This window comes from Pantherophis guttatus, chromosome 1, assembly GCF_059756535.1.
Source record: "Pantherophis guttatus breed Tessera chromosome 1, ASM5975653v1, whole genome shotgun sequence".
Lineage (NCBI taxonomy): Eukaryota > Metazoa > Chordata > Lepidosauria > Squamata > Colubridae > Pantherophis > Pantherophis guttatus.
Genome location: NC_142063.1, coordinates 100179543 through 100200515, shown reverse-complemented (window position 1 = coordinate 100200515; position 20973 = coordinate 100179543). Strand labels below are relative to the sequence as shown.

Sequence of the window (20973 nt, the reverse complement as noted above, 5' to 3'; positions counted from 1 at the left end):
TTAGGGGTGGGAGGCACCGTGTTGCAGTGGTTCTCCTCCTTTCTATCTGATCGGTTGCAGTCTGTGTTGACAGGGGGGCAGAGGTCGACCCCGAGGCCCCTTGTATGTGGGGTGCCACAGGGGTCGGTTCTCTCACCCCTTCTGTTCAACATTTATGTGAAGCCGCTGGGTGAGATCATCCGTGGTTTTGGGGTGAAGTATCATCAGTATGCTGATGATACTCAGCTATACATCTCCACCCCGGACCACCCCAATGATGCCCTTAAAGTGATGTCCCAGTGCCTGGAGGCTGTACGGATCTGGATGGGGAGGAACAGACTCAGGCTCAACCCATCCAAGACCGAGTGGCTGTGGTTTCCGACGTCCCGATACAGTCAATTGGTGCCATCACTGACTATTGGGGATGAGTCATTGCCCCCCATGGAGAGGGTTCGCAACTTAGGCGTCCTCTTGGACTCACGGCTGTCTTTAGAAGAACACTTGACAGCTGTGGCCGGGAGGTCTTTTTATCAGGTTCGCCTGATTCGCCAGTTGCGTCCCTTTCTGGATCGGGACTCGTTAAAAACGGTCACTCATGCCCTCGTCACTTCACGCCTGGACTACTGTAATGCTCTCTACATGGGGCTCCCCTTGAAGAGCACCCGGAGGCTCCAGCTGGTCCAGAATGCGGCCGCGCGGGTAGTTATGGGAGCAGCATGGCGCTCCCATGTGGCTCCCCTCCTGCGCGAGCTGCACTGGCTCCCTGTGGTCTTCCGGGTGCGCTTCAAGGTCTTAGTTACCACCTTTAGAGCGCTCCATGGCTTAGGACCGGGGTACTTACGAGACCGCCTTCTGCCACCAATAGCCTCTCACCGCCCAGTACGCTCCCATAGAGAGGGGCTTCTCAGGGTGCCGTCAGCCAAACAATGTCGACTGGCGGCCCCCAGGGGGAGAGCCTTTTCTGTGGGGGCACCCACCATCTGGAACGAGCTCCCCCCAGAGATACAGAAGATTCCGGATCTGCGCACTTTCCGCCGTGCCCTCAAAACATTCCTGTTTCAGCAGGCCGGCCTGGCCTAACTTTCCCTTTATATTGCTTTTTGATTTTATTTTAAACTGGGATGTCTTGAATTATCTAGGACCAGAATGTTTAGTATATTTTAATTGGTTTTTTATTATTAACGTTTGTATTACATGTATTTTTATCGTTCGCTGTTCACCGCCCTGAGTCCCTTAGGAATAGGGCGGTATATAAATTTAATAAATAAATAAATAAATAAATAAATAAATAAATAAATAAATAAATAAATAAATAAATAAGAACATTATTCTGTGTGCAGTGAGCCAGGTAGAAGATATCTTTATCATGTCACAGAAAGGCTCAAAATCAGGAAAACCTGCTCAAGTGATTGCAGATAATCTAGTGTATTTCATGAAGAAGAAAGGCATTGACAAAAGCTTGAAGGCCATTAAAGGAAATTCTACAATTGTTCATACTGGCTGTGAAGGTGGTGGCATGCACTGGGTAAAGGTCAAGCCAGAACATCCACTCTGCTGGAGCTGATTGGACTGGCCTGAAGGTGTATATGAGCCACCTTTGAGGTGCAAACTGACTACAGCGGAAATAAAGAAGTTCATTCACGAACCAATGCAAGTACCACAGTGGCCCTGTCATGCCCAATCTATAGAGAGAGGTGTGAAACAGGTCACAGAGGCAGCAAGCAGAGTGTATACACATGAGAACATGAGGGTTTTATCAGGGGCCAAGAAGCAAGTTGGCGGCTGATGTCGAAGAACGAATCAAAACAAGACTTGATGAAACTCACTTAAACATTTTTGTAACTCAGATAATTGCTTCCTGATGTTAGTTTATGATTGCATGGATTCATTTTTTCTTAGCTAGATAAGAATCATGCAGAATTTTTTTTTTATTTTTGTAGCACAAGGTGTAATTTTGAGGAGATAAAGTTAGCAGTATTTGTGGGGTATATGATCAGACGTGGATTTTCCATACCAAGCTAAATGTTCTGCAATTGAAAAAATAACAACAGATTTGAATTCTGTGTCTAAAAACATATTTTTAGAACCCCTCACTGAAAAAAAATTGCAAAAATTAATTTTCACCCCATTAAATGACACGCCCTATTGTCACATGACCACAGCATCATAGGAACTTTTGAAATAGAGACGCCTTTGGCCTAAAAAGAATTTCCACCAATAATGTTCAAGAAGCATTAGGGCAAATTATCTAGAGTGTAATGTCACTGGCATGCTAATAACATTTGTATCTATACTGTTTTGCCATCTAGTTGCATACCACAGTTAGAGATCAAGTTTGATAATGGGCTGGATGAGCACATGCAAGCTTACATTGCATCTAGCTCATGTAGGAATAATGTTGGCCAGACCAGTTTTACCCTATTCTAGATTAGGGTTTCAATTCTACTGGGGAAAAAAATGCACTTTTGGCAGCGCCTCCTGAAGTTCAGCTGCCTTTGAACTTCCAGAAACTGTTGCTGCAAGCATTAAGAAGCAAGGCGAACTTAACAACGTAATGCATGTGTATAGCTTAATGACATGATCTGACTAGTGCAAAGTGCTTTATTTGAAATAATCCTTCAAGAGAATTCAAAAGTTTCAACTGATGTTGAACCGCTAGCTTACCACATGATCACTGGAATATGTTGAAAAATCACAAAGAGCTGCCAGTTATTTTCCAGGCACAGTTCATGTGATGGAATGTGCACCTGCAGCAGCAGAGGGGGAGGATTTTGCCAACTCAGAGCTTTCCCAGAAAGAGGCCCAATTCAAGAGACTTTGGAACCCCAAGCTGGATGGAGGAGAGGGAAGAGGATCACGGTAGCCACAGCTTAGAATCTTTGAGGCTATAGCTAGACGTTTAGAAAATGAGAGCTTTAGTTTGGCAAGATTCTGTCCATTAGGCACAAGCAAATAGAGGATTGGACTCAGCTGGATCTCACTGTGTCTTCTCTGCACTTGAGCCTGGCAATTAAAGACAATCTTTGAAGCTCTACATAATTGGTTTTTGCCACTTTTAAACAAAACATTTTTAGCTTAGATTCATACCTTCTTACATATATGACAAGTAACTTAGTTGGAATCCCAAATGATACTGAGCCTTGCCTCAGGTGGAAGATAGGACATGATCCACCCCAGGCCATCCCAACGATGCCCTTGAAGTGATGTCCCAGTGCCTAGAGGCCGTGCGGGTCTGGATGGGGAGAAACAGGCTTCGACTCAACTCTTCCAAGATCGAGTGGCTGTGGCTTCCGGCGTCCCGATATAGCCAGCTGGTGCAATTGCTGGCTATTAGGGGCGAGTTACTGGCCCCCGCGGAGAGGGCTCGCAACTTGAGCGTCCTCCTGGATGCACGGCTGTCTTTAGAAGAGCATATGACGGCCGTGGCCGGGGGGGCTTTTCATCAGGTTCGCCTGATTCACCAGTTGCGTCCCTTTCTGGATCGGGACTCCTTACGCACAGTCACTCAGGCACTCGTCACTTCCTGCCTGGACTACTGCAATACTCTCTACATGGGGCTCCCCTTGAGGAGCACCCGGAGGCTCCAACTGATGCAGAATGCGGCCACGCGGGGGATTATGGGAGCAATGGGGCGTCCCATGTGACACCCCTCCTGCGCGAGCTGCATTGGCTTCCGGTGGTCTTCCGGGTGCACTTCAAGGTGTTGGTTACCACCTTTAAAGCGCTCCATGGCATAGGACCTGGGTACTTACAGGACCGCCTTCTGCCTCCGATAGCCTCCCACCGGCCAGTTCGCTCCCACAGAGAGGGACTCCTCAGGGTGCTGTCAGCCAGGCAATGTCGGCTGGTGACCCCCAGGGGGAGGGCCTTCTCTGTGGCAGCACCTGCCCTCTGGAACGACCTGCCCCCGGAGATACGTATGATTCCAGATCTCTGTGCTTTTCGCCGTGCCCTCAAAACTTTTCTATTTCATCAAGCTGGGCTGGCATAACCCCTCCCCCCTTTAGATATTTTTAATTGTAAATGGTTTTTAGTCAGGAGGTTTTAAATTTTGGGCCAAAACTTGTTTAATTCTTTTAAAATTTAAAATTTTGTATTGGGATGTTTTTATTTTAGGATGTGCACTGCCCTGAGTCCAGCAGGAGAAGGGTAGTATAAAAATTTAATAAATAAATAAATAAATAAAATCAGAGGTGGGTTTCAGCAGGCTCTGATCAGTTCTAGAGAACCAGTAGCGGAAATTCTGAGTAGTTTGGAGAACCGGTAGTAAAAATTCTGACTGGCCCCGCCCCCATCTATTCTCTGCCTCCCAAGTCCCAGCTGATTGGGAGGAAATGGGGATTTTGCAGTATCCTTCCCCCGGAGTGGGGTGGGAATGGATATTTCCCCTGCCACACCCACCAAGCCATGCCCACCGAGCCACACCCAAGCCACACCCACAGAACCGGTAGTAAAAAATTTTGAAACCCACCACTGGACATGATCACACATGCTTATTTCTTCTTGACTACCCCTTGCTGCCACACAGTTCTTTCCCATACTCTAGAAGTATCAAAATTAGAGCTATGGAGATCTTGCCCTCAGCTGGGCACTCTAGCCAAGATTGGTTGTCTGCCACCCACTCATCTGAAAATCTGCTACCAGGTTTTCTGCTATTCCTCAGCAAAACCAAGCCCTTGCCATCTTTACAAAGTGTTTTGTTTTGTTTTTTGAGCAGATAGCACCACTAGGTGAATAAAGGAGAGAAAAGAAGGATTGAATGAAATAATTATTTTGGATGGGAAGAATGGAAGGGGTTCCCCCCACCCCTTTGACTTGAACAACAGAGGGCCTGGGGACGAATTAAAGCAGAAAGGCTGAACAAAGCAAAAATTAAAACAAAATGGACATTCAGCATTTTGGGCAGGACTTGTGTGGAGTACTTTCTCATTTTCCTTCTTTAAAAATACTTCTGTAGACTCGAGAAATAAGGTCAGAGTAGTTTGGTGTTTGGGGCTGATCTTTCACCTTTCTGATATCTCGTTGAAAGATTCAGCTCTGGAATACAAACAAATCTTGGACACAGAGAAGCTGTTTGCCCTGCGCCCTCTGCTCCAGTGGTGGGTTGCCCCCGGTTTGGACCAGTTTGCAAGAACCGGTAGTAAAACTGGCGGGAGATCCCATTGCGAACCGGTAGTAAAGTAGAACCCACCCCTGCTCTGCTCATATATTACTCCCCCATATTCAGAATGAATGTCGGAATAGAACTAGAAAGGAAAAGAACTGGATGTGTTCTCTGAGGTTCTGAAAATGTAACTCCCATCAACATTTTTAAGTTCCTCCTTTCTAAGGAATTAGCTGCATGGAATTTTAAACACTTATTTGAGAAAAAAAGCAGGTGCTTGATTATAATTAGCTTCTTCTCTGTTCTTAGAGAAATAGTGTCAAACTATTATCAAACCATAAGTAAACTCAAATGACCCTGCTTACTTTTCTGATCATCTGGTGTGCAACTAAATTTTGCTAAAAAAATGAGGCACAGCAAAGAGATAAATCCATGGCTGAATAGTACAAAATTCTCTGAAAATATATAGATGTGAATTGTATGGGATATTTCTTTTTCTTTCTTCACATGCCTATCTTATTTTCACACATACACATTCAAAACTGTCTGTCACCATACACATGGTGGCATTTCCGATTTAACACATATCCTGTTCACACATTCACATTTCTGCATTATCTTCAGTTAGAATATAAACTCAGTTCTGTTCATGTGAGTAAGATGACTTTGAGAGTTATTCGTTTATTTTTAAAAAAATAAAATAAAGCATACTGCTGTTTCATTCTTTGGCCCCTTCATAAGAATTTACCACATACAGTATTTCAAAACCAATTTTTTTCTTGTTGTCAATAAAGTTATAATGAAATAAATACATGTAAAAATGAGCAGATTTAAATGCCTTTATCAAAAAGACACCACCCCCCAAATACAGAAACATCAAGTTACAAATGCTTTTGAAAAATCATATGACAATCTATTCCAATACTGATGAGTAATTAGAAAGGCAGAAAAGGACAGAAGTGGTTTGTAATATTATCAGCATTTTGAAAAGATGGTTAGCATTAACAGAACTTGTTACTACATTTGTGAATTTTTGCCAGGAAGTTTTGTATTAAATCTTACAATAGCAAAAATACGGCTGCTGCTGATCCTTCCCCTTTCTTTTAATCCATTTTTTTTATTCTGCAGGTCATCTGGGAAAACTGTGTTTTCTTTGCTCTCCTAATGACTCAATTAGCTGTATGAGGCTTTTTATGCCACCAGAGCCCAGGCAGATATTGAGAGTGTTTGGTGTAGAATCCTTAATCAAAACTTTTCATAGCAAGACTTACGACTAATTTCTGCTCTTTGGCTCTACTTAAGGGTATGCTATTGATAAAGCTGGGAAACCGTAGAAAGATACACTTTTAGAAAAGCGGCTGTAATCCAGAATTGCAATTTTACAGCCAAATTACTGAAGGATGTTTGTAAGTTTTCCAGCTGTACATTTTTTAAAGAAAACCAAATAAGAAAATGCTCACCCAACTAAGAAAATGCTGGTGTGTTCCACGAGTACGGGAAAGCCAAAACAATCGAATGATAAGTCAGAAAAACTCAAGCAGAAGCAACAGATGAAAGCTGCCACGAGGCAGGGCAAACCCCCTTCTTCAGACACTTGCTTGAAGATTCTTGAAGACTAAATGCAGGGTATTTTAAAAGAAATGGCTTTCGGTAAAGGCTACATCCTCCTGTCAATCAAACATTGCATAGTTTCTCCTAGGCATGAGTCCAAAAAGACGTGGAATCATTCTATTTTTGTCTCCCATTGCAGTGGAAACATTTTTACACATTTGTGGCAAGGACTTGAATTTTTAGGGTGGTCAGTTAGAAGAGGAGAAATGTAATTAAAAGCTCTGGTAAGATTAAACCAACCCGGGGGAAAAGGACAGAACATATTTTTAAAGAGCAAGATAAGTAAAAATGCAAGTTCTTTGCAGTAGCCAATAGAAAGGATGGAGTTCATTGCTAAGGGGAAAAAAGTCTGTTATGAGATACTTGCATAATCTGTTATTGCAGCTATAATCCCAAGATTTATAGAACTGTCACATAAATCTTAAATTTCAATTTGTTTAAAATTATATTCTTGGCAACCTTACATACACAGAGTAAGAGATCATGTTATAGGTGAGTCTTTATAAACATTTACATTATTTTGTTTTTTTTTTTTCCTAATCTCTTAAATGCCTTAAAACATTAAAACCTTTATATCTTTGCAATATATTTTGTATGGGAAGAAGACATTGAGAAACATTCAGAACTAATGAAACTGAATCTGATCAGCAGTAGTTTGTCCATTACCATTTTTCTAGTGTACTAAATTCCTGGACTTGGAAAATAAAATGCAAATATGCAGGAATGCTTCTTCCATTGACATCATCACCCTTTATATTCTTATATGACAGAAAGAGTGATGCTTTACTTTATCGGACTGTAATTCCCTGATTCTTTTCTAGTCCTCCAATATATGTTCACCAACTACATCAAGCTAATTTTTTCCTGCTGAACATCACTTGACAATTAAGGTCCAAGAAAAAAAGCAAATGCCCATCAAATGACCTATCCATCTAGGCCAGTGCGAAGTGGTGGGATTTTGGAAGTTCTGATTATCTGTCTTAGATCTCTAGGACTAATTCATTACCTCCACAATAAATAGTTATTATTATAAGAAGCTCAGAGGTAAATTAGTTTGTCTGCAAAGACACTTGACATTGCTTAAAATAAATTTTAAAGTTCACTTACAAATGAAGGCAAATATACATATCCCAGGATAATGTTGCAAGATCCAATTTGGGTCGGTCAGAGGGACCAGTAGAGAGAAGTTGATCTTGCAAGGTTCACTTATTATGAAAAAACCAAACAATTCAAAATAAAATAAATGTATTCTGATCCCCTCACTTATGAACATATCAAATATACTCCTCTTTCAGTGGCAATTCCAACTGTTTGATAAGATCCATACATCTTAGAGTTCTGCTTGATGCAAATGTGCCCGTTGCTTGTTGATAAAAACAGCCTTGGCATGTTCTGGTGACTGAAGCTTCACAGAGAACAAAAGTGAAAACAGATATTTCACATACCAGTATGATTCTGAACTAAAGATCTATGTATGTTACACATGGATTGCACCCATGATGTGACTCCTAGGTCTAACTCCTAACTTTAAGGGAAATCATAGGTCATCAATTGTGTCTTTTGACTGATTTTTCTGAAATGACCTGCAACTCAATCATGAGATTGTATTCATCATTCATGGTTCATCCCTTAGCAAACTAGGATAAACAACCAAAGCAAGGCAACTCTCTTTGTCAAGTTCTAGCAGTAACTGAAAGAGTCTTTGTTTTCTAAGTAACAGTTGTCTCCACTGACAATTGCTAGTTATGGCCACAATATAGTGCATTTTGGATCAAAAGCAATATGTAGTTGCTAAGGAACGACAGCCCGTGAAAGTTCTTGTCCTCAAGTCCTGTGTGGTTTTTTCCATGCATATCTTAGTTGCCAACAGTGGGAAACAAGATACTTTGACTTAATTCAGCATAGTTATTTCTGTTCTTATTTGCCTTATGTTTATATTTCCTCTTTTCTAGCCTGAAAACAAGTCTTCTTTGGTCTCTGTTTTGACTCTACTGAACGGTTTTGCATTGGGAGAAAGAAGTTAATTTTCTTTTCCCACTCTTGAATTTATAAAAATTAAGTCTCAGAATGGATTGGTATATACACAGGCCTTATAAATGTTTATCCATGGATTCTGACATAGATGTCCTGCAGCAATGAGAGTTTCTTGCAGGATAATTACATTTTTCTTACTATGGCTTCAGCAGAAAATAATGTCTCTCTTGGATAGTCAAAAAGACTATCTAGGGCAGAGCAAAAGAACACAGTTTTTTTTTTAAAGATAGTACTTTCCATCAACACCATGCTTGACCCACAATTCATTTTTTCCAACTTTCCACTTATTTCTATGCTTATATTTCTTGTCTGACATCCAAGGAAATAACATAACTGAATTATTGCCCTGCTTGTTGGGCTCCATCCTGTCTCCACCAGAATTTCATGCCTAGGAATATACACTTGGAAATAATATTACTTCTTTTTTTATCCCAGTAATCTACAGTTTGAAGAAAAGGAAATGCCACCCTTTTACTTATCATCATTACAGATCCTGCTTTACACCTCAATAACTAAAAGATGGAGAATTAATTAATTGCCCTTCATGCTGTTTCTGTAGAATAACCACCAAATGACCATCACTTTACCAATAGCATATAATTGAAACAAGACTGTTTACCTCATGTATGCAGCAAACAGGTGAGTCACTTCAGTCAGTTTTTATTGGTGATATAATTTGGCTGGCTACCAACATAATCCTTGCCTCAGAAGACTTATGCCTCAGAAGACTTACTCTTTGTTACCCATTTGACCAACTAAGCAATTACTCCAGTTCAAACTTTTTCACATAATGAAGCAAGAAGGCTGAATGTCACTCTGCATATTGGGAACCCAGAGTTTTCTCCAAGATCTGACTAGAGCTTAGATAGCTTCAACTCAAGGTAAGCCTAAATCAGTGCAGATTTTTTCCCCCCAGTGTACGTTCTGGTTTACTGCCCAAGGGCAAATTTATTTCATTTCATTTTCATTTTATTAAATTTGTATACCGCCCTACTCCCGAAGGACTCAGGGCGGTGAACAGGCACAAAATAAAACACATGAATACAAAAGTTAAAAAACATAATTAAAACCAAATTAAATAATTTTTGCCCGAGACAATTAAAATTCCCAATAATTTAAAATGAATTAAAATTTCAATTTAAAAATTTAAAAGAAATTAGAGAAACTATTACTTGCTGCAAGCGAAACAGTCTCTAACACAGCTTGTCTGAATTAAGAAATGTCCAAGAAGACCCAAGTCCTGATATGTCACTCCATTCATTTCCAAAGAACCATGCCACAGCAACTAGGCTATGGGAATTTTTAATTAATGAATAAATGGTGCTTCATTAAGTAAAATGCTTTGAGGGGGAAGAGGAGGAGGAGGAGGATAAAGAAGGGGAGGAGGGGAAAGAGATATAGTCAATTGAATGATTTACAGGTTGGCCTTAAATGCGAAGTCTTGTTGGTTTTAAAACACTGTTGGTTGACCCAACCTTTTCACCATCCCTCGCATTTACTGCTGACACTTCATGATGTCATGATTTGTGTCACAAGTACTAAAAGTCCATTCTCATTCAATTCATAATTTTGATTAATTTATTTTTCACCCCAATATGATTCTTTAAGAAGATGTTAGATAATCATTTGTCTGAAGTGGTGTAGGGTTTCCTGCTTAAGCAGGATGTTGAACTAGAAGACCTCCAAGGTCCCTTCCAACTCTGTTATTCTATTCTGTTCTGTTCTGTTCTGTTCTGTTCTATTCTTACTTGTATAGAGAAAATATTGAGATAACTCTTATTAGAATCCATCAACCCAGTCACTGAAGTCCATATTTAGCAGAATATTTTTTCTATAAACTGAAACACAGCCATTAGATCTAGATCTAGAAGCTAGATGTTTAAAGGGAAAGTAAAGTTTACTGAGAAATACCATATACATGCTAAAATAGAAAATCCGCATCACTGAGTTTCACTTCTCAGGAGGGAGGGAGGGAGGGAGGGAGGGAGGGAGGAAGGAAGGAAGGAAGGAAGGAAGGAAGGAAGGAAGGAAGGAAGGAAGGAAGGAAGGAAGGAAGGAAGGAAGGAAGGAAGGAAGGGGGATAATGTTTTGAGATAATCCTGGTCGTAATTCTCCAGCTCATTTACAGAAGTCAGTATTCAGTAGACCATCTATGCTTCCTATCAGAAGAAGAATCTTAGAGGTACTCATTTTTCTTATCTGTTTTGTTGTTTAAACTTCTGCCTCATTGGGCTTTATTCTGCTTCCTATCAGAAGAATAGAGATTGACTTTGGATACTATCCTTGTTTTCCCCAAGCCTTAGGCTAAGAATTTGAATTAATTCCAAGTTAACATTTAATGGGATGAAAAGAATTCACAAGGACTGTTTGGGGAACTCTCCCAGGTTCTAGATAGAGACCCTAGGTCCCCCCCCCTTTTTAAATAAGGTTCTGTATTTAAACTGGTGGATCAATATTTTTGGCGCAGTACAATTAATCAGTAAAGCAAGTGCCAAGAGTGATTTTCAATCTCTTCACACAATGGACAATTCCTTCAAATGGAGACAGGGTGGGGAAAAGTCAGAGAAAAAAAACTGTTTGACAGAAGAAGCAATACATAGAAAAGTTAGTACCAGCAGAGGTGGGTTTCAGCAGATTCTGACCAGTTCTGGAGAACCAGTAGCAGAAATTTCGAGTAGTTCAGAGAACTGGTAGTAAAAATTCTGACTGGCGCCGCCCCCATCTATTCTCTGCCTCCCAAGTCCCAGCTGATCAGGAGGAAATGGGGATTTTGCAGTAACCTTCTCTTGGATTGGGGAGGGAATGGAGATTTTACAGTACCCTTCCCCTGCCACGCCCACCAAGCCATGCCAATCAAGCCATGCCACGCCCACCAAGCCACGCCCACAGAACTGGTATTAAAAAAATTTGAAACCCACCACTGGTTACCAGATACTCAGCCAAAAGGAAGAAATGTCCTCCTTTTGATCCATTTGTCTACCTAGCAGACATAATCATCAAATCAAATATTGTCTGGCTTTTTTAGTGTTCTCGGCTTTTTGATTTGGTTTACTATTTGTTTTTACAATAGTAATTCAAATAGTCATTCAAACATTGTATATTGTATATTGTGCCCTTCTAAATTGTCTGCTTCTTTCTTTACCTGGGCCATCAACAGACTTGACAATCTATTATTTTAGATTACAGTATTCTAGTGTATTCCCTAGTGCCGGGTAACGGGGTAAGCTCCTGTTACTTGTCCCAGTTTCTGTCAACCTAGCAGTTCGAAAGCACATAAAAAATGCAAGTAGAAAAATAGGGCCCACCTTTGGTGGGACGATAACAGCATTCCATGCGCCTTTGGCGTTTAGTCATGCCGGCCACATGACCACAGAGACGTCTTCAGACAGCGCTGGCTCTTCAGCTTTGAAACGGAGATGAGCACCACCCCCTAGAGTTGGGAACGACTAGCACATATGTGCGAGGGGAACCTTTACCTTTACCTTATTCAAGTTTATTTCCTGATTCCAACAATCAGCTTCAAATCAGCCCCTTCAAATCTCTGATCATTCTATCTGTAGATCACATGACTCACCATACATTTCTATGGTGACATTTGAAAAGTACATCATCGTCTATCCCATACTTTTGCTAGCATAGGTTCTTGAAAATAAAAATTTGTTGGAGAAATATTGTAAAAAACAATCCATTTGATGCTGGAAAGAACAATTTCATATACATATAGGTAGGGGTGGGTTCTACTTACTTTTACTACCAGTTTGCAATGGGATCACGCATGTGTGATCCTTTTGCTTGCATGTGCGCTGAGCATCTGGGCATGCGCAGAAGTTTCTGCACATGCGCAGATTGCCTATGATGACATCCGGGGTGGTGGGCGGACCCTTCCGCCAGTTTTACTACCGGTTCTTGCGAACCAGTCTGAACCGGGGGCAACCTACCACTTGTAGGCCTGAGTAATTTTTGGCAGGTTTTTTTTTTCACCATCATTTTTGTTGTAGATGCCAAGAAAGCTAAATACTTATTGTGTCCAGAATCTATTGTGTCTTTGCGTGTTCAGATATTTGGTAACTCTCAGTGGAATGAGCCTTTTTGCTCTAGGATTTTTTTAAAATAAAACTCTAGCACTTACCTCAACTCAGAGAATGGATTTAAACACCCTCTTTTCCCTTATCCACCAACGTTTAAGTTACATTGCCCCTGAACACTTCACAGCAACTTCTGTAACTGCTTCCTTTGAAGCAATTACTTTCCTTGTTCCTTCATATTCCACTGGTACATTTCCTCATAGCTTAGCAATTACTGCTCAGACTTTCCTTATACACCCATTATAAATCTGGCTTTCGCTGGAATGCTATCAGAACTTACATCAGCGATATCCACCAAGGCCAAAGTGGTGATTGTAGACATTAGGTTTCAGAAAGCCACTTTAAATGGGCAAAGGATCAGAAACTCTTCGTCATCTGGGCCATTTTTTTTCCACCTCTCACTCTTTGAGACTTCTTCTTTTCTTTCTCTTAATAGTAAGGTAAAGGCAGTGGTGAAATCCATTTTTTTTAGTATCGGTTCTGTGGGCATGGCTTGGTAGGCATGGCAGGGGAAGGATACTGCAAAATCTCCATTCCCTCCCCATTCCAGGGGAAGGATACTGCAAAATCCCCATTCCCTCCCCACTCCTGGGGGAAGGATATTGCAAAATCCCCATTCCCACCCCACCCTGGGGCCAGCCAGAGGTGGTATTTGCCAGTTCTTCGAACTACTCAAAATTTCCACTATCGGTTCTCCAGAACCTGTCAGAACCTGCTGGATTTCACCCCTGAGTAAAGGGGAATCCCTGTAGAAAATATCTCAAACATCCATGGAAAGAAACAACTCAGAAGCCAAGACTCACACACTATATTGCAGAGGTATGGCCCTGCAGCTTTATCTACATTTCTTTTCAAGCATATTCCACAGCATATTTGTTTTTGTAACTTTTGAAACAAGTAAATGATACCACATGTGGAAATTCTAGGTTTCCAGCATAAAGGCAGACAGGGGCACACCCAATGGTATTTTTTAAGAAGTGAAAAGCCCAGTCTCAAGAAAAAGAAAAAAATAAAAGTGCTATGTATATAATTAGAGAAGCCAATATAAATGCATCGAACAGCATTTTCTTTTCTTAGCTTAGTAATTGTCCCTTGAAAAATAAACTGTCTCTCTACAAGATGTTAGCCTAGTAAAATTATAGTCTTGGGCTAAAGTCATTTTATTTGTCAGAAGCACAAGGCATGAATGCAAGAACAAAACAAAATCTGGATATATTGCACAACTTTCCTCTGTATTTTAAAACTTCTTCGTATATATCCATTTTCATGGTACCATTGTTAGGTAACAGTAGACAGGACCATCTTATTTCCACAATAACAATGAAACCATCTTATCTCTGCACAAAAGTCAGTTTTCAAGTCAGAAAATGGATGTCCGATGCAGACTCAGTTTCATTCACCCTCATTTCTCAACCTCCTCTGCCAATCAGCAACTGCTCCTTGTAGTAACTGCCTCACTTTCCTTAATACTGGGATCAGCCTGAATGGAGTGTTATATAATAAGTAGTGTATCATTACTTATTATATAACACTCCACTTACATTAGTAACATAAGAGCCGAGGTGGCACAATGGTTAGAGTGCAGTACTGCAGGCTACCTCAGCTGACTGCTAGCTGCAGTTCAGCAGTTCAAATCTCACCAGGCTCAAGGTTGACTCAGCCTTCCATCCTTCCGAGGTGGGTAAAATGAGGACCCAGATTGCTGGGGGCAATATGCTGACTCTGTAAACCGCTTAGTGAGGGCTGAAAAAGGCCTATGAAGCGGCATATAAGTTTAAATGTTATTGCTATTGCTAGTATCTTCTGCAAATGGCATGGAATATGGAAGTGATCCTTATAGACAAGAACATAGACATGGCAAGGAGCCCCATGACCTCCAAACAGAGTATCTCAAGCTCTACCAAAAAAGCTCCCTTTATATGCACAAGTTAAGCTTGCAATCCTACACCTCAACAGAGTCCATGGAGGCCTCCTGTTATTTTAATCATGCAGGAAGATCAGTGGTGAAATCTAAAATTTGTTACTACCGGTTTTGTGGGCGTGGCTTGGTGGGGGTGGTAATGTGACTGGAAGAGGTTGTTAAAAAAATGCTTTAAAAAGCCTCTGCTGATCAGCCAACTCAACTTGGATCGTCAGAGGCATTTAAAAGAAAAAAAGTGTTGTTTTCTTTTAAAAGCCTTTGACAATCCCAGCTGAGCTGTGCGATCATCAGAGGCTTTTTTTTTTAAACTTTTAAAACCATTTTTTCGGCCGAAGAGGTTGTAGAAAAAATGCTTTTAAAAGTTAAAAAAAAAGCCTCTGATGATTGTGCGGCTCAGCTGGGCATGGGGGGGGGGGCAGGGATTTTTGCTACCGGTTCTCCGAACCACCCACCTCCATCGCTACCAGATTGGGCGATCCGGTCCAAACTGGGAGCATTTCACCCTTGAGGAAGATCCCTCTGAAAGATAGTGGAATGAAAAAGCCAAGAAGAAAAACACCATGATCAAATGGGAACTCGAACCTGAGTCTTCCTAACCCTGATCCAATATTTTAATCATACTGATATAAGACTGAAATCTCAAAATATGAGGGTTTCGTATTCCTTAGCAGCTGAACTTATTAGCAATATGTCCCATTAGTAACTATATATCATAAACACACAAGATTAAATTTGCATCTTAAAAATTTGCCTGTTCTCTCAAGCTTTAGGGACAGTATGTATGTGGAGCCCAGTTTGTCTTCCATTGACTGAGTATTTTTACCTGATATCTTTTATTGCTTTTTTTATCATTTTTATATTTTTGTTTTTGCATTTATGATTTCATTAGCCACTTTGTTGGTTATCTGGTTAGGATGAGCAACACAAAAATCCATACAATAAATAAATACACTTTTGGATAGAAAGTGTTTTAATTATCTGTATGCATTAACACAGATTTTTCCATGAAAAGTTAATTTTCCATTTCCATTTCATTTCTTTGGGCCCTATAATCTGATACCCTTAGCGCTCCTATCTTGAAATCCTTGAGGTCTTGCATAAGACATTATGGCATCTATTAATTTTATAAGTTAAATGCTTCTACTATAAAATATAATATAAATTAAAAAATAGAGAGAGGCTTCTTCAGATATCAATAGATGGGAGTCATTAAAATCTATCCTTTGAGGATAAGGGTACAAATGGAAGTCCTCTTTCACTAATGGATTAAGGCCTGGTTGCATTTATTACTTGTGAGTGGATTGGCTACAGATGTAGAGTTTGTATGGACAAATATAATGAAACACAGTATTAATTTATATAAAATACAGAAGGTTAAAATATGTTAGAGATAAATAGATAGATGAGAGAGAGAGAGAGAGAGAGAGATGTAATAAGTAATGTAATGTAATATAAAAGAAGTACTTGAGTAATAAGTAATGAGTAACAAACATACTTGAGTAATAATTGCATTATATAATTATGTATAGAATTATAGCTATTTACAACTAAATAGACATTGCATCCTTTTTTCTTTTCTTGTATTTTTTCATTAAAAAAACCACTTCTTCTCTCTGATAATCCATGTATTTGACTTTGTGGGTTTTTTTTTTTCATTTCTCTGTCATTATTTTAAAAGCAATAAAAGAATAAATATAAAAAGAAGCAGATGCTACTATTACACTGCCTGCCTTCAGAAACTACAGGGTCTATTTCATAGTGTTATACTGCAATAATTGGAGAGGAACAAAAAATAGAAACTATACCATAACTGAGTTTCCTTTCAGTCTTTTTCTCTGTCTTGTAACAAATTAGACATTGCTGAAGGTATTTGTGTTTGTAACTTCTTGTTTGATGCACCAGTGATGCTTTCCCAGGCCTTTTCATATATGTTTCTCAGTATGAATGGGCCACAGAATATAAAGACTCCAAGATCTGCTTTAAGTTATAATGAATTCTTTAATTCTCAAACCCTGTAATTATTCTTGGAGTAACTTTGAAGGCAGCAGACATGTAACATAGTGAGAAAAGTTTCCATTATCTGCTGAGTTTGTGAGTTTTCCAAGTTTGCAAAACACCGGTATTACTATGTTATTATGTGAAGGAATCCATATGGGGAGATAAAATATATCAGGGTCAACTTCGTGACATCTAGATCAAAACTGCTCACAAAATAACAAATATATAGTATTGCCATACCATGCATTTGATCAGATATGCAACATACTATTTATTTATTTATATTCCATAGTTCTAAACAACCCATCTCCCTCAAAGAGAGTTAAACGTGTGCTCTGGGTGTGTACAAATAGTATAACTGATGAGTAAAACAACATAGAAAAATTAGCATTAAATTAAAATTTAAATTAGGGTTAATTTTTTTTTCATTATACATTAAAGACAATTAAACATCATAAGGGGGGGATTCTAAAATGGCCATTTAACATTGGATTATTACCGGCAGGGCTCCCAAGGGACTACCCTAGGGGTCTCCAACCTTGGCAACTTTAAGACTTGTAGATTTCAACTCCCAGAATTCCTCAGCCAGCTTTGCTTTGCTGGCTGAGGAATTCTGGGAGTTTAAGTCCACAAGTCTTAAAGTTGCCAAGTTTGGAGACCCCTGGACTAGCCGATCCCATGGTTACATGTTCCTCTGTACCCCCTGTATATTCTAGTGGTGCTAAAAACTCCTTAATCAGAAATACTCTTACATGACTCAAAAATTGATATGGTTTAGTCTTTGTACGAAATAGCTTTAGATCTCTGTATCCCTATTGATTAAAAAAAGGGGGGGGAGACTTGGCAGTACCTTCAGTCTCTGAATCCCTGTATGCTGAGCTTCCCAATTAGTCAAGATTTATACGGCAGAAGAGTCTCACTCTGGGGAAAATTTAATATCTCCTTCCGCCATTTTTCTCTCTCTAACCCTTTTTATAAAGCGTTCCTGGCCTATAATTGTAGTTCAGAATCTTTTCCAATCAAATACAGCCAAGCAACCTTGCTTCTGTTGTTTACTTTTTGACTACATAGAATTTAGGATTACATAGAACATAGGACTAGAAAAACTCAATGCAACATAGGATGTTGACTTTTTTTACTGCATAGGATAAGCTAGTTTAAAATTCCAGGAAACGATTCAGTGCATTTTTCTCTGGAAAATAGAATGTCTTAACTATAGTATAAGATATTGCCTGATGTGCTGAATAAAATCAGAAAAGACGGATAAGGAGCCTTCTCAATTTGTTTAACTAAATACTTCTCTCAAACATTGTGTCTCCTATGCCCTCTAGCTTTAAGAAGCTGTATTTCTCAATTCTTAGCATGCATGTGTAAAATCTGGAGCTTTTTTTTTTTATTATTTCCTAATAATGATTGTATGTAATAAAACAGAACTGGATAATACATTCAGTAAGAGGAAAGCCAATCTGATAGCCACTGAAGACAGTGGTGGCAAACTCTAGTCCATGGGCCACCTATGACCACATATGCACACAGTTCTTTCTTAACCCTGGCCACCTGGACATATCTGCAATAGACTTTAAATAGCAGATGCTCTTTTGGGGGTGGGAGAATCACAATCTATAGATGTAACAAAACTAAAGTGAAATATAGTATGATCCTTTCAGATTAATGCCTCCTTGTGTTCAAAAAGCTTGAAGAACAATCAGGTTGTCTAATCCTTCTTCCATATAATTGTTTAAACCTTGGGGAAATCCTCTGTCATACTTCAGCACCTTCAGTGGTTGGTTCCGCCCGGTTCCGCCCAGTTCCGCCGAGCCAGTAGCGGTGACGATATGACGTCACCGAACCGGTTCTGCCCCCCCCAATCCCCCCTGCATTATTCTTACCTTTTATTTGGCCCCACCCCCAATCTATTGCTGCCTCCTGAGTCCCAGCTGATTGGCTAGAAGGAAAAAAACTGTTTAAACTCTTGCCGCAGGGCTTCAAAGGGCCGCCCTACAGCTGATCAGTGTTAAAAGCAAACAAATGAGTAGACCGGTGCTTGCAAAAATAAATGGGTAGACCAGTGCCTGCAAAAACAAATAAGTAGACCGGTACAGCTCTGCAAGCAGTTAAAAGACTGGAAGACCAGTACCTCTGCTAAATCCTAAAGAATTGTCACATGACCATCAAGCCACACCCACAAAATAAGCCACGCCCACAGAACCGGTAGTAAAAAAAATTAGAACCCACCCCTGAGCACCTTGCATAACTGAAAATGATCTATTCCTGTGATGGCGGACCTAGAGCTCTCTGTGCTGGCACGTGTGCCATCGCCCCAGGTCAGATTTCCGTGGCATTTCTTTCATGAGATTCTGTTTCCCTGCAAACGACAAAACAGAAGCCCACAAAAGAAAAAGATCTTACCACTTGCCGCACTGCCGGTGTTGGGATGCCCTGCCTCCCACTGGCCAGCTGGTCTTCGGGTCTCTGCTGTACATGTCTGTGCATGCGCCATTCACGCACACATGCACCTTTCAGTTTGGGCATGTGCGCACACCGCAGTTTGGGCACTCAGTGTCTAAAAGTTTCGCCATCACTGATCTATTCTGCTTTCTTTACACACATGTGCGCACGCGCACACACACACACACTTTCACAAAACAGATTGGGAGCATAATGTTGTTAGTGTTTCTTTTGCATCAGTGAATTGTCCCAAGAAAGACTTAGCTCACCCTGATTTAATGATTGTGAATGGTTGCTTTGGCACAGAGTTAAGGGAAGAGCTGTGTGGCACAAGAGGATCAGGTAAAATAGAGAGACACAATTGTCTTTGGTGTTTTGATTAATTTAATGATTTCATTTAGTTATGGTGTCTTGCTGGTGCTTTTTATACATGGACGTCCAATGGGGGTCTTCTGCCAACAGACTCAATCCTGTTAATAGATTAAGTTCTCCTGAATCCTAAAGCTCCACAAGTCCCCCTAATCCACTATGGATAACTGGAGGCAGTTCTATTGACCAAATATGACAGACATACAAGGGGCTACAGAAATCCAAATTTTTTTACTACCGGTTCTGTGGATGTGGCCTGGTGGGCATGGCAGGGGAAGGATACGGCAAAATCTCCATTCCCACCCCACTCCTGGGGGAAGGATATTGCAAAATCTCCATTCCCACCCCACTCCAGGGGGAAGGATATTGCAAAATCTCCATTCCCACCCCATTCTGGGGCCAGCCAGAGGTGGTATTTGCCGGTTCTCTGAACTACTCAAAATTTCCACTACCGGTTCTCCAGAACCTGTCAGAACATGAGGACCCAGATTGCGGGGGCAATAAGCTGACTTTGTATAAAAAAAAACACCGCTTAAGGGGGGCTGAAAGCCTTACTAAGCAGGTATATGCAAAAGTATGAAGGCTATTGCTTAACGCAATGTAAGCTGCCCTGAGTCTCCGGAGAAGGGCGGCATATAAATCGAATAAATAAACAAACAAACAAACAAACAAACAAACAAACAAATAAATAAATAAATAAATAAATAAATAAATAAATAAATAAATAAATAAATAAATAACCTGCTGGATTTCACCTCTGGGCTACAGAGAATGAAGAGGGAAAACAACCCTCTAGCATAAATGAGAGATTGTTTGCTTATAGTGACGATCATGGGAACACCAGGTCATTAGGAAGATAGATATTCATCCAAATTTGATGGCCTAAGAGTAACAATCTCTTGCCCGCCTTTACTTCTCCCTGCCTTATCCTGCCTCTTCCTCTGCCTACCAGATACATGCGAACTAAAGACAGAAGAATAGGGGTGGAATGTGTCTATCAACTGGAAGTGAAGGAACTGCGCTCACATGAAATGTTTGCCTGGGTATTAAACTTTAACTGTTAAATAATTATATGAGAGTTTTTTGTTCAATGTGGTCCTACCTACTCTGGCCATGCCTCAATTCGAGAAAATTGAGCATTTCTATCTTGTGCTCTAAGACAAGAGGGTTGTAAGCAGTCCATTATGAAATGGCTTTGTCTGGCATGAGCATCAGAGATTCCCACTTCACTGACTTCCAACGTTTACACCATCGTACATTAGCATGATTGCCATAAATGCCTCTATTCCCCAGAGGCACTCATAAAAATAAAATGACAGGTGATTGCAATTCAGCACTTCCTTTTCACAAACATCCAGCGACATAGAAAAATGAAAAGATACTCTGAAGTGGCAAAGAACATCATAAAGAATTTTTTTTTAAAT

General features: G+C 40.3%; 1 protein-coding gene across 1 annotated transcript in view; it reads right to left on the bottom strand.

The window, feature by feature from the left end:
* INSC (INSC spindle orientation adaptor protein) overlaps nt 1-6949 on the bottom strand; it is a 143905-nt gene extending 136956 nt beyond the window's left edge. The window contains exon 1 of the mRNA XM_034416997.3: nt 6544-6949. The gene's annotated coding sequence lies outside the window, so the exon portion shown is untranslated. The remainder of the gene's footprint in view (nt 1-6543) is intronic.
* Between the last annotated feature and the right edge of the window lie 14024 nt (nt 6950-20973).